Genomic DNA, 14568 nt, shown 5'->3' with positions numbered 1-14568 from the left:
CAGGTGCCCCCCACCATGCCCAGCTGATCTTTGTATTTTTAGTAAAAATGGGATTTTGCCACGTTGACCAGGCTGGTCTTAAACTCCTGACCTCAGGTGATCTACCTGCCTTGGCCTCCCAAAGTGCTAGGATTACAGGCATGAGCCACCATGCCCGGCCGGGACATTTTTGTTTTTTTGTTTGTTTTTTGAGACAGAGTCTCAAAAACTTGCTCTGTCACCCAGGCTAGAGTACAGTGGCACGATCTCAGTTCACTGCAACTTCCGCCTCCCAGGTTCAAGCGATTCTTCTGCCTCAGCCTCCTGAGTAACTGGGACTACAGGTGCCCGCCACCACACCCAGCTAATTTTTGTGTTTTTGATAGAGATTGGGTTTCACCATGTTGGACAGAATGGTCTTGAACTCCTGACCTCATGATCTGCCCACCTCAGCCTCCCAAAGTGGTGGGATTACAGGCATGAGCCTCCATGCGCAGCCAAAATATTTTTTAAAAGTCATTTTCCTTAAGCTGCTTGGGCTCCATGTTGTGAAATGCACTGGACCGTCAACACTCCTGTCTCCTCCCATTCAGGCTGACACAGCAGACCTAGGGACCGTTATCTGTTTCTGCTGTTAGAAGATCCAGAAAATTGGGAAGGTTACCTGATGTACACATGGATGAAGGCCGCCATCTAGAAATGGGGTCAACACAATTGTGTTAATTCCATAGTGTCTGGGATTCTTCGGGAAGGTCAACAGCACGAATGATTCTGACCCCTATGCCCCTCATCTATGTGATCAGGTGACAGTTAATAACCGTGGAGGTCACACTCAGCCATCCAACCGCCTTACAGTGACCCTACACAAAAGCCCACAAATTCCAAAGACTTTTTCTTAACCTAAAGGAAGAAATTATTTATTAATTCCAGTACAGCAACTGAATATACTGGGCTATTTGTACTTTTTTATAGAGAACTTTAATAATAATTCTTTAAAAATGAGTTTTTAGAATAAAGCAACTGACGATTTCCTAAGATTCCAATCCCCTGGAACTTGTAGGAGGACTCAGCCTGGGTCAGCTGGAGCGCCCCCGACCTGCCCTCCCACTGCCAGATTGTCCCATGCTCCTAGAGTGTGGAGTCCACGTGGGAATGACCTACAAGTTCAGGTGGAAATTGTTGGCAGACTGATGCTCTGCGAGTTTTTAATAGACACTGGGACAACTGCTTAAGGTTTAGAAACTTCCAAACCACAGGAAAGATATTGTTAGTGTCCCCCATCCAGAGGCAGCCCTGGAATAGGACTCCCAGCGGTTTCTGGGACCCCTTTCCTTGCTCCGTGAGGCTCTGTGGCCACCTTTTGGCAGGAGGAGGATGCTTCCTTGGCTCTGTGCCCAGAACCCCCTAGTCCCCAGGTCTCTCACATTGGGTGAAGATTCAGAGATGCCCTGTAAGGATTTTGCCCACTGGGCAACTCAGAAATACTTCGATCTCCCAAGATATAAGAGGCAGCAGCAAACGTGCCTATTGACGTCTGTTTCATAGTTATCGCTTATGCGAGTAGACAGAACCCTCCTTTTCAGAAAATAGGTGTCAAGTCCACTTTATAAGAACCTTTTTTTCTAAAATAAGATAAAAGGCGGCTTTGCATTTTCTGATTAAACGACTGTCTTTGTCAACTCTGCTTAACTTTAGGAGTATCCTTTCCTGTGATTGTAGACTTTTGTTGATATTCTTCCTGGAAGAATGTAATTCTTTTCTTGAAGGGTTGGTTTACTGGAATATTCCAAATCAATCATGAAGGCAGTTACTATTTTGAGTCTAAAGGTTTTCTAAATATTAACCTCACATCCCTTCTGTTAGGGTCTTTCAGAATATCTTTTATAAACAAAGCATTTGAAGTCATTGCTTTTGCTACATGATTTTTGTGTGTGAAGGACATACCATGTTTCAATCATTAATTGAAAAACATCACATAAGACCCCAACTTTGTTTGGAGGAAGAGACGGAGTTTGAGGTTTTTCCTTCTGTATAAGCACCTACTGACAAAATGTAGAGGCCATTCAACCGTCAAACACCATTTGGTTATATAGCAGAGGAGATGGATGTATAAATTACTGCATTGCTTTTTTTCAGTTTGTATAACCTCTAATCTCCGTTTGCATGATATGCTTTGTTAGAAACATTAATTGTAGTTTGGAAGCAAGTGTGTATGAATAAAGATAATGATCATTCCTTTGTGTACTTGGCCTTATTTCCATCCCTTTGTGGTATGGCAATTATTTTTCCTCCGGTGTTCAACAAATACCATTTGACTTCAGACACACTCCGCAGAACACTTTCATCTCTTCACCTGTTTTTCAGGCATGACCCTCTGTTTGTAGTGGCTTTTTTTTTTTAACTTAAAAAATACGTCTTGCTTTGAATCAAAGCCCAGGTGGTGACTGGGACGGTGTTCTGGCAGGTCCTGCGTTCATTCATTCATGCACTGTTCACAGAGCACCTGCTTAGGGCCAGGAGTTGTGTCAGGCCCTGGGGAAGAAGAGGCTGGCATGGTCCCTGACTGCACGGAGCTTACAGTCTTGTGCCCCAAACTGCAAGGGATGCCCAGCAACTGATGACATCATCCAAGGCCGGATGGTGCTCTTCCACTGGAAGGAACGATTCCAGAATGAATTCTGCTCAAGTCTTGAGACATTTTCTCCAGAAATAGTTACTTTTCACACATCCTGTTGGCCACACTGTGGATGCAGCTTCAGGACGTCCCCACTTTGAGTGTCAGCCGCCTCGTTCTGCATTTATTCACGGTTGAAAAATTGGGGGAAATGTTCAAGTGTGGAACATTCAAAAATACCCAGCACTTAACAACTCAACGCAATGGAGGGAATTGTCCTCAAAAAGAATTAAAACAGGCTGGGCATGGTGGCTGACACCCATAATCCCAGCACTTTGGGAGGCCAAGGCAGGAGGATCACTTGAGGCCGGGAGGTCGATACTGCAGTGAGCTACGATTGCACCACTGCACTCTAGCCTGGATGACAGAAGGAGACCTTGTCTCTTACAAAAAAAAAAAAAAAAATTAGGCTGGGCGCAGTGGCTCACGCCTGTAATCCCAGCACTTTGGGAGCCCGAGGCAGGCGGATCACAAGGTCAGGAGATCGAGACCAGGGTGAAACCCCCATCTCTACTAAAAAAATACAAAAAATTAGCCGGGTGCGGTGGCGGGCGCCTGTAGTCTCAGCTACTCAGGAGGCTGAGGCAGGAGAATGGCGTGAACCCGGGAGGCGGAGCTTGCAGTGAGCGCAGGTTGCGCCACTGTGCTTCAGCCTGGGACACAGAGCCAGACTCCATCTCAAAAAAAAAAAAAAAAAAATTAACAACAAACACCAAAGCCAAGATCCAACCTTGGCGAAGTCAATCTTTGCTGATTCCCTCACCTTTTGGGGGATGCTCTCCCCTGGTGCTCATGGCTTCAACCCACTGCTGCCACCCTCCCTCCCATAGCCCCCTAATCCCGCACCTGCCTAGCCCACCCTGTGCCTCCCAGCAGTCTGCATCCATACACATGCCTCCCTGCGTTCTCTTCCCTCTGCGCCTTGCTCCAGCCAGATTACTCGAGTGTCAGCATCCTCTCGGTGGATTTTTCCATCCCTAAGATGCCGTGGTCACACTCAACCTCGTGGGAGTGAAGGGTCTTTCAGCTGCCAATGTGAGGGCTGGCGGAGAGGCTATTTTGAAGAAAAGCAAAGGGCAATTTTCAGGTCTTCAGAGCAATGTGGTCTCTGCCCCGCTGGGCTGGCCCTGACCTTCACTCTGGGCTGGTTGACCTCACATATGTGTGTAGCTGTGGCTATTCCTCAGCAGAGTAGCTTACCATGGCCATTGAGTATGCTCTCTGCTTCCGCCGGTGTGCTGTTTTATTTTATTTCATTGTGGCTGCAGTGCGGAATGAAGCAGAGTGGGCCATCAAGCAGCATCCTCACAGGCAGCTAGTGACCCGAGGGACTGAGTAGCTCCACCCAAGTTTACCCCTGCAGGGAGGTCTCAGAGGCGTATCCAATATGGCTGGTCCTCCTGGCCCCAAAGACGCAGCAGAGACAACCTGAGCACCAAGCAGTGGACAATTGCCCTTCCAGGGGCATTGTGTGCCACCCAAAGTGGATACTCAAAAATGAGTCCTGTCCAGTACTGGCCTCCCCATCCCATCCCCACCACGCCCATCGAGTTCATGAGCAGGCACTGTTGGGTCTACTCTAAATCACGGTTCTCGGTCAGAGGCCATGCAGCCACCCACAGGGCACTTGGCAATGTCTGGAGACTGTTTTGGTTATCATAACTAGAAGGAAGTTTTATTGGCATCAAGTGGGTAGAGGCCAGGGGTGCTGCTAAACATCCCACCATGCACAGGATACCCCCAGCCCCCAACAAGGTGTCATCCCACCCAAATGTCGGTGCTGCCACTGTTACAAACCCTATTCTAAAATATACTCAGAGTTCCCCTTCTCTCCATCTCCCCTGTTCTTCCTCTCTGGCCTCCTTGACCCTCATGGCCCTCTCTGCTCAGCAGCCAGCAGGACCTTGACTGAGCAGGCCCTTCCCTGTTGAAAGCCCTCCGTGGCTCCCATCACCCAGCCTTCCCCATGGCCTTTCATCCTCACATGCCCAGCTCTGGGACCAAGGGTTCAATGGCCGGGAGAGAGAGTTCGGAGAAGCGCTAACTGGCTTTCTCTCTCCCCTGTGTGTGCGCGCACGTGTGTACGTGCACACCCTTTCCCATGAGAATAGAAGCTCTAAGAGGAGCCAGCTTGTCCATCCTGTTTGCTGCTAAATCCCAGCACCTAGAGCAGAGCCTGGCAGATAATAGGAGCTCAAAATGTTTGTTGAATGACTAAGTCAATGAATGGATCCCAAGACTGCTCTGAGCCTAGCAACATGTTCCAGAGACCCTTACTAGGCCATGGGCTTTGCCCTGAAGGTGTTCACACACTAATGAAGGAGATAAGATCTACACAAAATAACTAATTAAAGATCATCTCTCAAACTCATGATGAACTTCAGCCTAGGAAACACCAGCTTTCAACCTCTGTCCTTCAGCCCAGAATCTAGAGGCAATGGCTGCCTGTGGTTACGCTTGAGTGATTATTTAACTCCCTGAGCTTCCCCCCAGCCCCTGGCTTATTGTGTGCTCTGGGGATGAAATTATGGTTCAGCTAAAATGCTAATGCACACGGGCAAAGGCCAAGGCCATCTATTTTCACACTCTGTCCCCATCCTGGTAGTGCACAACACAGAGAGCAGGGCATTGCCTGCAGGGAGTGGGCGAGAAGTGCTTTTGGCTCTAAGAAAGCAGAACTGGATGTCTCCCCAAGATTCTTTTTTTAACAAAGCTAATTCAATAAATACATTGCAAAGAGGCCTATTCTAGGCATAAGGGGAGAAAGTGGAAAATGATTCTAGAGAAATGAAAGAGCTAGTGGTGGGCTCAGGGACTCAACAGACAGGTGGAAATGGCACAAATCAAAAGTCTTAAGGGGGCTGTAAATGGCAGCGTGCAAGCTGTATGCAGACACACGCGAACACATGCACACAGAGATGCACACGCACACACACGCACACACACACAGACACACGCACACAGACACACACCTGTGCACACACAGATGGACACACACTGATTGGTTATCAGAAGTGTACCAGGCACTCTTCTAAGTTCTTTATGCGCATTTATTTAAAGCCCACAATGACAGCCCCTGCCCCCAGATAGGTGCTGTTTACTGTGTCCATTTTACAGAAGAAAGGGAAATCCAGGGAGCTTAAATAACAACATGTAGGTGAGCAACACCAGACAAATGGAGTCAACTGAAAGAGCAGAGATGTGAGCACACCAGATGCCTTCCTGGGGGAGGAGGCAGGGAGGCTGAGGTCCAATGGAAAGGCTGGAAAGGAGAGGTCCCAAACAAGCAGAGTCCAGCACGCAGGCAGGAGGGGAAGGGCTGGCATGCATCCAGTGCCTAGTTTGTCATCTGAACACACCTATCTCATTTAATCCTCATGGCACCTCCATCGGATGGAGGCCATTGTTCACATCTCAGAGATGGGGAAACTGAACCCCAAAGTAATTAACCAGCTTCCAGATACACAACTCCTAAGCAGCACAGCCAGACTGGGCACTGAGTCTGATCTTCCTAGCCTTGTCCCATGAGCGGGTCAGATGTAGCAATGGGAGGAGAGCTTCAGGGCCAGACCCCGCTGGGGGCCTTCTCTCCCACTGTGGACCTTCTCCCCCACTGTGGAACTTCTCCCCTATTGTGGACCTTCTCCCCCAGTGTGGACCTTCTCCCGCACTGTGGACCTTCTCCCGCACTGTGGACCTTCTCCCCCACTGTGGACCTTCTCCCGCACTGTGGACCTTCTCCCCCACTGTGGACCTTCTCCCGCACTGTGGACCTTCTCCCCCACTGTGGACCTTCTCCCCCACTGTGGTTTCTTCCAAAGTCCATCCCATTACCAAGGGGGATGGATGTTCCTTGCTCTTGGCTAACTCTGATGCTTATGAGACTAGATGCCCTCCTGGAACTGTTTCCGGAAGCCTTCCCTCCTTCTCTTGACTTTTTTTTTTTTTTTTTTTTTTTTTTTTTTTAGCTGTCTGGGCGTGGGAGGAGAGAGAAAAATAGCATCACAGTTCTCAGAACACAGCAGGTGCCTCTGCAGCCGCCCTCACCTGACTGACTTGCCTGGAAAGGCCCAGGAGGAAGGAGGAAGCGGGCAGGAATGGCTGGTGGGCCTCAGGCTCCCCCTCCCACCACAGGACAGCCCCAGATTGAGACCCCAGCTCCACCCACCCCAGGAGTCAAAAACAATCCAAGGCAAGCATCATCCAGTGAGTAGAGAACTTGTCAGAGTGAAATCATTGATTTTTTTGGCAATGCACAGCCCGTGGAGGAAAAGTTGGGCTTGGTTAGGTCAGAATACTGTGGAAATGCTTTTGGGTTTTGGAAAATTTACAAAAATAACACCTGCTTATTGTAGCTAATACAGATGAGGAAAAGAAAATCCCAACTTCCCGAGATAGTTACACTTTTTGATTCTTTGCTAACTTTATTATTCATCGCCTTGTTATCTTTTCAAGACTGTACCATGGTATTAGCCTGTTTTCACGCTGCTGATAAAGACATACCCGAGACTGAGTAATTTACAAAGAAAAAGAGGTTTAATGGACTCACAGTTCCACATGGCTGTGGGGGCCTCACAATCATGACAGAAGGCAAAAGGCATGTCTTACATGATGGCAGACAAGACAGAAAGAGAATCAACTGAAAGGGGTAACCCTTGACGAAACCATCAGATCTCACGAGACTTATTCACTGCCACGAGAGCAGTATGGGGGAAACCGCCCCTATGATTCAATTATCTCTCACTGGGTCCCTCCCACAACATGTGGGAATTATGGGAGCTACAATTCAAGATAAGATTTGGGTGGGGACACAGACAAACCATATCAACCTCAAATCCCTCTTATCAAACTCCACTGGGCCTTGACATTGGTCACTGAAAGCTAGGATCACAGATGTTAACACACACATCCTTTAAACATTCTATTAAAACTTTTTTTTTTTTTTGAGGCGGAGTTTCACTTTGTTGCCCAGGCTGGAGTGCAGTGGTATGATCTCGGCGCACTGCAACCTCTGCCTCCCGGGTTCAAGCAATTCTCCCGCCTCAACCTCCTGAGTAACTGGGACTACAGATGTGTGCCACCATGCCCGGCTAATTTTTGTATTTTTAGTAGAGACGGGGTTTCACTATGTTGGCCAGGCTGGTCTCGAACTCCTGACCTTGTGATCCACCCGCCTGGGCCTCCCAAAGTGCTGGGATTACAGGCATGAGCCACTGAACCTGGCCTTTATTATAACTTAAAAGCCAATAAATGCATGACCATTCAGTAAGGGTGGGGACTTCTCTCTGAGCAGGGAATTCCTTTCTTGAATTAACTATACCCATAATACTTATCTTACAGTTTCCAATTTGGGTTTATTTGAAGAGAAGCAAGATATTCACAAAGAAAGCTGAATGTAAAGTCCACTTAGATTTTTGCAATATTTCTTAATCTTTTATAATTGCCTTGCCCACAGCTGTCTCTGTAGCTGTTTTAAAACTCATTATTCTTTTCTTAAACATTCCATTTTGTGTTCATTGAAACAACTCTATGCCTTGCACTTGTATTTCATCAGTTTATGAGGAATTTGATTAATTACTTAACTACAAAGCAATGTAGCAGGCATTCGGTGTTTTAGGAATAATAAAATTGACATTTTCTTACTAATTCCCCTATTGTTGGAATTTTAGGTTTTCCTGGTTTTTAAATTATTTTGAAAACTCAGTGTTGAACACCTTTGTTCCTAAAATTTTGAATGCATTTTGGATTATATTTTCCACTGGATTCCTGGAAATACAATAACTGAACGTTTTTTAGACTCTTGGTACTTCTTATTTCCTGTTTTTATTCTTGAACCCTGTTTTCTTTTCTTTTTTTGTTTTTTAGGTGAAGTCTTACTCTGTCACCCAGGCTGGAGTGCAGTGATGCAATCTCAGCTTAATGAAGCCTTCGTCTCCTGGGTTTAAGCAATCCTCCTGCCCCAGCCTTTCAAGTAGTTATGACTACAGGCTTGTACCACCATGCCTGGCTAATTTTTGTCTTTTTCTGGTAGAGTCAAGGTTTCACCATGTTGGCCAGAGGCTGGTCTCAAACTCCTGACTTCAAGTGATCCTCCTGCCTCGGCCTCCCAAAGTGCTGGGATTACAGGCATGAGCCACCACACCTGGCCAAAGCCCTGTTTTCTATGGTGACATTTTCTTGCTCTCAGATCAAGTAGTAACGAGTGTCTCTTTTCAATGTCATGCTGTTCTTAGTTGGTTTGTTATCAAGTGCCTTCATTCAGTCAACAAATATTTATGTGAGCATTAAACTCTGCACCAGGGGTTCGATGACTACCAGGGCTCATAGTCAGGAGTGGTTTTGACTTTCGCCTTTTTCTATAGATTTTAAAGTGGCTTGCAAGTAAAAGACTTCAAGTGAATAATAAAATAAGAGTACATCAGGACCAAGGTCAATACAAACATCTTGCTATGATTTGGACATGGTTTGTTTGTCCCCACCAAAACTCATGATGAAATTTAATCTCCAGTATGGCAGTGTTGGGAGGTGGGGCCTGCAGGAGGTATATGAGTCATGGGAGTGGGTTTCTCATGAATAGGTTAATGTCCTCCCTTAGGCGTGGGTGAGTTCTCACTCTCAAGGGAAAGGATATTCCATGAAGAGTGGGTTGTTAAAAATAGTCTGAGACTGACTTCCCTGATTTTGCTCTCTTGCGTCCTCTCTTACCAGGTGATCTCTTTGCATGTGCCAGTTCCTCTTCCACTTTCAACTCCCCTCCCATGAGTTGAACCAGTCTGAGTCCCTCACCAGATGCATATGCTCAATCTTGAACTTTCTAGCCACCAGAATTGTAAGCCAAATTGCTTCTTTATAAACTACTCAGTCTCAGGTGTTCTGTTATAGCAACACAAAATGGATAAAGACAGAAAATTGATACCAAGAGTGGGGTGTTGCTATAAAGATGCCTGAAAATGTAGAAGTGGCTTTTGGAACAGGGTAACGAGCAGAGATGAGTACAGTTTGAAGGAACAGGCATTAAAGATATTACATTGCTTGGAGTGGAGCATTAAGGACAATTCTGGTGAGGGCTTAGAAGATGAGCTGGAACTTGTAAGAGACTGGTGAAGTGTTTGCGACCAGAATGCCAATAAAAACATGGACAGTAAAGGCCATGATAATGAAGTGTCAGATGGAAATGATGATGACACCAATGCTTACCACTTAGGCTCTTTGGAGTGGAGGCATGAGTCGAACCTGGGGCTGCTTGAGCAGGGAGCAGTGTCACAAAGCAGTGCAGGGCTGGGGCATCCATGTCCACTTGGTGCTAATTCTGCAGGCCAGGTGTGCAGAATCCAAGAGTGGTAGAAGTGTGGTGGCTTCCACCTAGATTTCACAGATTATCAAAATGCCTGGGATCCCAAGGAGAAACCTGCCACAGGAGTGGAGCCACCACAGACAGTTCTTACTGGGGCAATACCTAGTGTGGAGCAGGGTCACCACTGGGACCCCAGAACTATAGAGCCATTGGCAGCATACGACATCCATCTGGTAAAACCACAGGCACCCAACTGCAACCCATTGGAGTAGCCACGTGGGTTGCACCCAACAAAGACATGGTGGCATGCTAGACATAATGGCCTGAGGCCTTTGCAAGCCCAGCCCTGGAACCAGCACACCCAGGAAGTGGTACATGGAGACAAAGGAGATTATTATGAAGCTTGAAGATTTAATGTCTGCCCTGCTGGGTTGCAGACCCGTGTGGGGCCTGTTACTCTTTTCTTTTGGCCTATTTATCTCTTTCGGGATGGGAATATTTACTAAACGTCTGTGTCACTGTTTTATCTTGGAAGCAAATAACGTGCTTTTTATTTTACAGGCTCATAGCTGGAAGGGGCTTGCCTTAGGTCTCAGATGAGGCTTTGAACTTTAAAGTTGATGCTGAAACAAGGCAAGACTTTGAGGCCCATTGGGATGCTCTGATTGTATTTTCCGTGTGAAAAGGACATGAGTTTCGCAGGGCCAGGGGCAGAATGCTGTGGTCTGGATGTAGTTTGTCCTCACCAAAACTCATGTTGAAATTTGTTCTCCAATGTGGCAGCATTGAGAAGTGGGAGCCAGTGGGAGGTGTCTGGGTCATGGGGCAGATCCCTCATGAGTGGCGTGGTGCCCTTCTCAAAGTAGTGAGTGAGTTCTCTCCGGAATAGATTAGTTCCCTCCTGAGTGGGCTGTGTGAAAGCCAGGATGCCCCTTGGGTTTTGCCCCTTTTCAGGTGTCTGCTTCCCCTTTGACGTTCTGCCATGTGGTGACGCAGCACAAAAGCCCTCACTGAAACCAGGGCCATGGCCTTGAACTTCTCAGCCTGCAGAACAGTAAGCTAAAGAAACCTCTTTTCTTTATAAATCACCAAGCCTCAGGCATTCTGTTACAGCAACATTAAACAAACTGCAACACATCCCTTTTCTGCAAAAGTCAACAAAATTGCTGTTGTTGATTCTCAAACTTGGCTTTGCACTTTCTAACAGTCAATAAAAGTGGGAACCATGGTCACTTATGTGGTTGTCATTACTGGAAAAGAGGGAACATATGTGTTCCTTTGGGAAAGAAAGCCTTTCCTAGCACTGAATCCAAAGGACATTTATTGAGTATAATTTTATTACGTTGAAGAGATGCCAAGCAATATCAGAAATGATGTCCTCAACAACATTTTGAAGTTTTGTTGAAACAATAAATGCACTATCAAATTTCACAAAGCCTTTGTTTAGTGATCTTCGTCAAGTTTGTGGCATATTAAAATATAACTTCCTGAAGGTGACCGATCAAGAACCTCAACCCTAGTCTCCAGGTAAATAACCAATTATCTAGTCCAACTTGGTCCAGAAAAAGAATTTAGAATTCCTGGAGGAAAAAGAACAATGAAATACCATGTTTGTATCTCTTAACTTGGCAGAAAAAATGCTTTCTTTAAAGATTAAATCCCAATTTTGGCAAGAGTTGGGAAAGTCAGCCCTCTCATGCCCTGTGGGTGGGAATATAAATTGGTACAATTTTTTTAGAGGGCAATTTGGCACTAAGTAACAAGAGTCTTAAAATGTGCTTACACACAGCAATTCTGCTTTGGGGATCTTTTCTTCTAAGGAAATAACCAAAATGCACACAAAGACTTAGGTATGAGAGGTTTGTTTTGCTCCAGCTCTTTGAGTGGCAGTAAACACAGATGGACCCAACCAGGGGCTGGCGCTGGAAATCTCTAGAGCCAAGGCAGCTCTGGGAACTGGATTTTTTCTCTCACTTAAGCTCCTCAGCTTCTTTCTCTTTTTGAAACTTTTTATTTTGGAATAATTTAAGACTCAACATAATTTGCCAAAATAGTTCCCCTGTACCCTTCACCCAGCTTCTTCAACAATAACACCTTACTTAACAATAGTACATTATTAAAACCAGAAAAGGGACACATTAGAATTTTTTTTTTTTTTTGAGATGGAGTCTCGCCCTGTCACCCATCAGACTGGAGTGCAATGGTGTGATCTCGGCTCACTGTAACCTCTGCCTCCCGGGTTCAAGCAATTCTCCTGCCTCAGCCTCCGGAGTAGCTGGGATTACAGGAGAGCATCACCACACCCAACTAACGTTTTTGTATTTTTGTTTTAATAGAGACGGGGTTAGAATACTCTTGACTAAACTATATGCCTTATTTGAATTTCACCAGGTTTTACATATACCATACACTCATTGTGTGTGTGTGTGTGTGTGACTATGAAATGATATGTATAGATTTATGTAACCACCATCATAATCAAGATCCAGAACTCTTCTATCGAGAAATAAATTCACCTATGCTACACCTTTGTCATCATGCCCCACCCCCCACCGTAGCACCTGGCAACCACAGCTCTGTTCCCCATCACTGTAATTTTGTCATTTCAGAAGTGTGATATAAATGGAAGCACACAGGATATAACCTTTAACCTCCTGGTATGTTTCTTCCTCCCTAGCCTGCCCATTTTCTCAAAATGTCAACTGACCATAACTTTTTCTGGCCCCTCCTCAGCCTCTGGTCATGCTTTTCACATCAGCGTCCATTGGTGGGTGGGTCTCACTTGGTGCTTTTGCCCTGAGAGAGGAAATCCTATGGCCCAGTGCACATGTGGGTCCGGCCATATCATCGGTCACTGACAAGTTGGCTGGATTTACTGTCCAGGGACCAGGCTCCCATGTCTGGTCCATTCATCTGTGGCGGAGTGGAGCAAGCTGTTTGACACAAAACAAGGCCACCTTGCCCACCCCGTCATCAAAGAGATGAACAAAGGGAGGTCCCCTCTGAGAAGGGCTGGGCCAGGCAGATGCTTTAACTGCTATATCTACTTCACAGGTCGTTGGAAAGAGCCTAAATGTTTGCTAATAGAACACCAGTTTGGGGCTGATTTGTGATAACTATGCCTTCCCTGGGTCCTCCAGGGCCCCAGGGCATGGATGCTCTTGGGCATAAGCCTGTCGTGGGAATTCCATTTTCCTTGCCAGTGGCTGGTTTAGGCACAGCCTGTGAGACACAGCGAGACCCAAGTGAGGACTCCGAGGAACCTTTCTTGGCCTCCAAAAGTCCTGTGGGAATTAACTGGGCTGGGGCAGGCCCAAGGGAGATCAGCTCGTCATCAAAGAGTTCCCAGGGGTTTCTATAATAGGAGATGGCATCATTCTGTGTGGTTTCTCCACAGGGCCTTACTCAGGGAATATTGGACAGAAAACCGCTGCTGTGGCGTGAACAGTTTATACCAAAACAAAACAGAACCCAAACCAATAATTATGGAGAGAAGACAAATGGCCAGAGAGGAGATGCTGGGAAATTTTATTAGACTAAAAAAATGCAGAGTAATCGTTTTGTGAGTTGGTTCCAAAGGCCCCACGTGATTTCTGTGCTTGGGAAGTTTCTAATGCCTTCTCCAGGTACCTGGTACTCCAAGCTGGTGTCCCCAGGCTTTGCTGTGGTTCCAAAAGAGCAGAACTCTGTTCCCCTCATCCAGCAGCGTCAGCCCATCCAGGAAGTGGATATAATCCTCACCTATCCGTGGGGTGACTATATAACTGTCCAAACCAGGACAGGTGTGAAAGTGCAAGAGAGAGCCATTAACTCTCCTGGGGTCATGGCCATGAGCCAGGACCACCCAAAGCAGTTGTAGGGTCACCTGGCAAGCTGCCTCACTGCTTCTGGTGAGAACCCTGCCACCTGCCCCACCTCCCCTAACCTTGCCTTTTGGGAGACCTCCATCCCCTATTCTAAGCTTATGACTCTGATACCATATCTATTTCAGGGCCTCTCACCCTCAACATTGCTGACATTTGAGGCTGCATTATTCTTTATTGTGGGGAAGCTGTCCTGGGCCCTGTAGAATATTTAACAGCATCTCTGGCCTCTACCCACTAGATGCCAGTGATAATTCCTCCCACAGTGTCTCTGGACATTGGGCAAATGTCCCCCAGGGAGAAAATAGCTCTAATCCCATCCTTCCGGCCCGGGTGTGCTTCTGGGTGAAAGCTTCCCTGGACAGCTAATGGCTTTCTAATCTTGGGGCCTAAAGAGACTGAGTCACAGGGCAGGGCAGGAGGCCACCTATGAGAACGGGCAAAGTGGAGCTGCGGAGGACCCCTCAAGAAGGGGAAGAAATATGTTCCTTTTTCCCTCAGGTCGTTTCTAGAAACCCTGCTATGACGTGCAGCGGCTGGTGTCTACATAGGAGATCATCTAAGCCTCCCGACCAAATGACCTCCATGCCCCTGGAGAACCAAGTGGGGGTACAGTCCAGAAACATGTTGCACCTGCAGTGGGGAGATTGTAGCTGGGTCGCCCCCCCACCCCACTGGGACACGCCATGCACACTGAATGAATTCCAGTTTAGTCTTTTTTTTTTTTTTTTTTTTGAGGCGGAGTCTCGCTCTGTCGC

Source organism: Rhinopithecus bieti, unplaced genomic scaffold, assembly GCF_001698545.2.
Source record: "Rhinopithecus bieti isolate Rb0 unplaced genomic scaffold, ASM169854v2 scaffold_39870, whole genome shotgun sequence".
NCBI classification, from domain to species: domain Eukaryota; kingdom Metazoa; phylum Chordata; class Mammalia; order Primates; family Cercopithecidae; genus Rhinopithecus; species Rhinopithecus bieti.
This window is presented reverse-complemented; position numbering follows the sequence as displayed.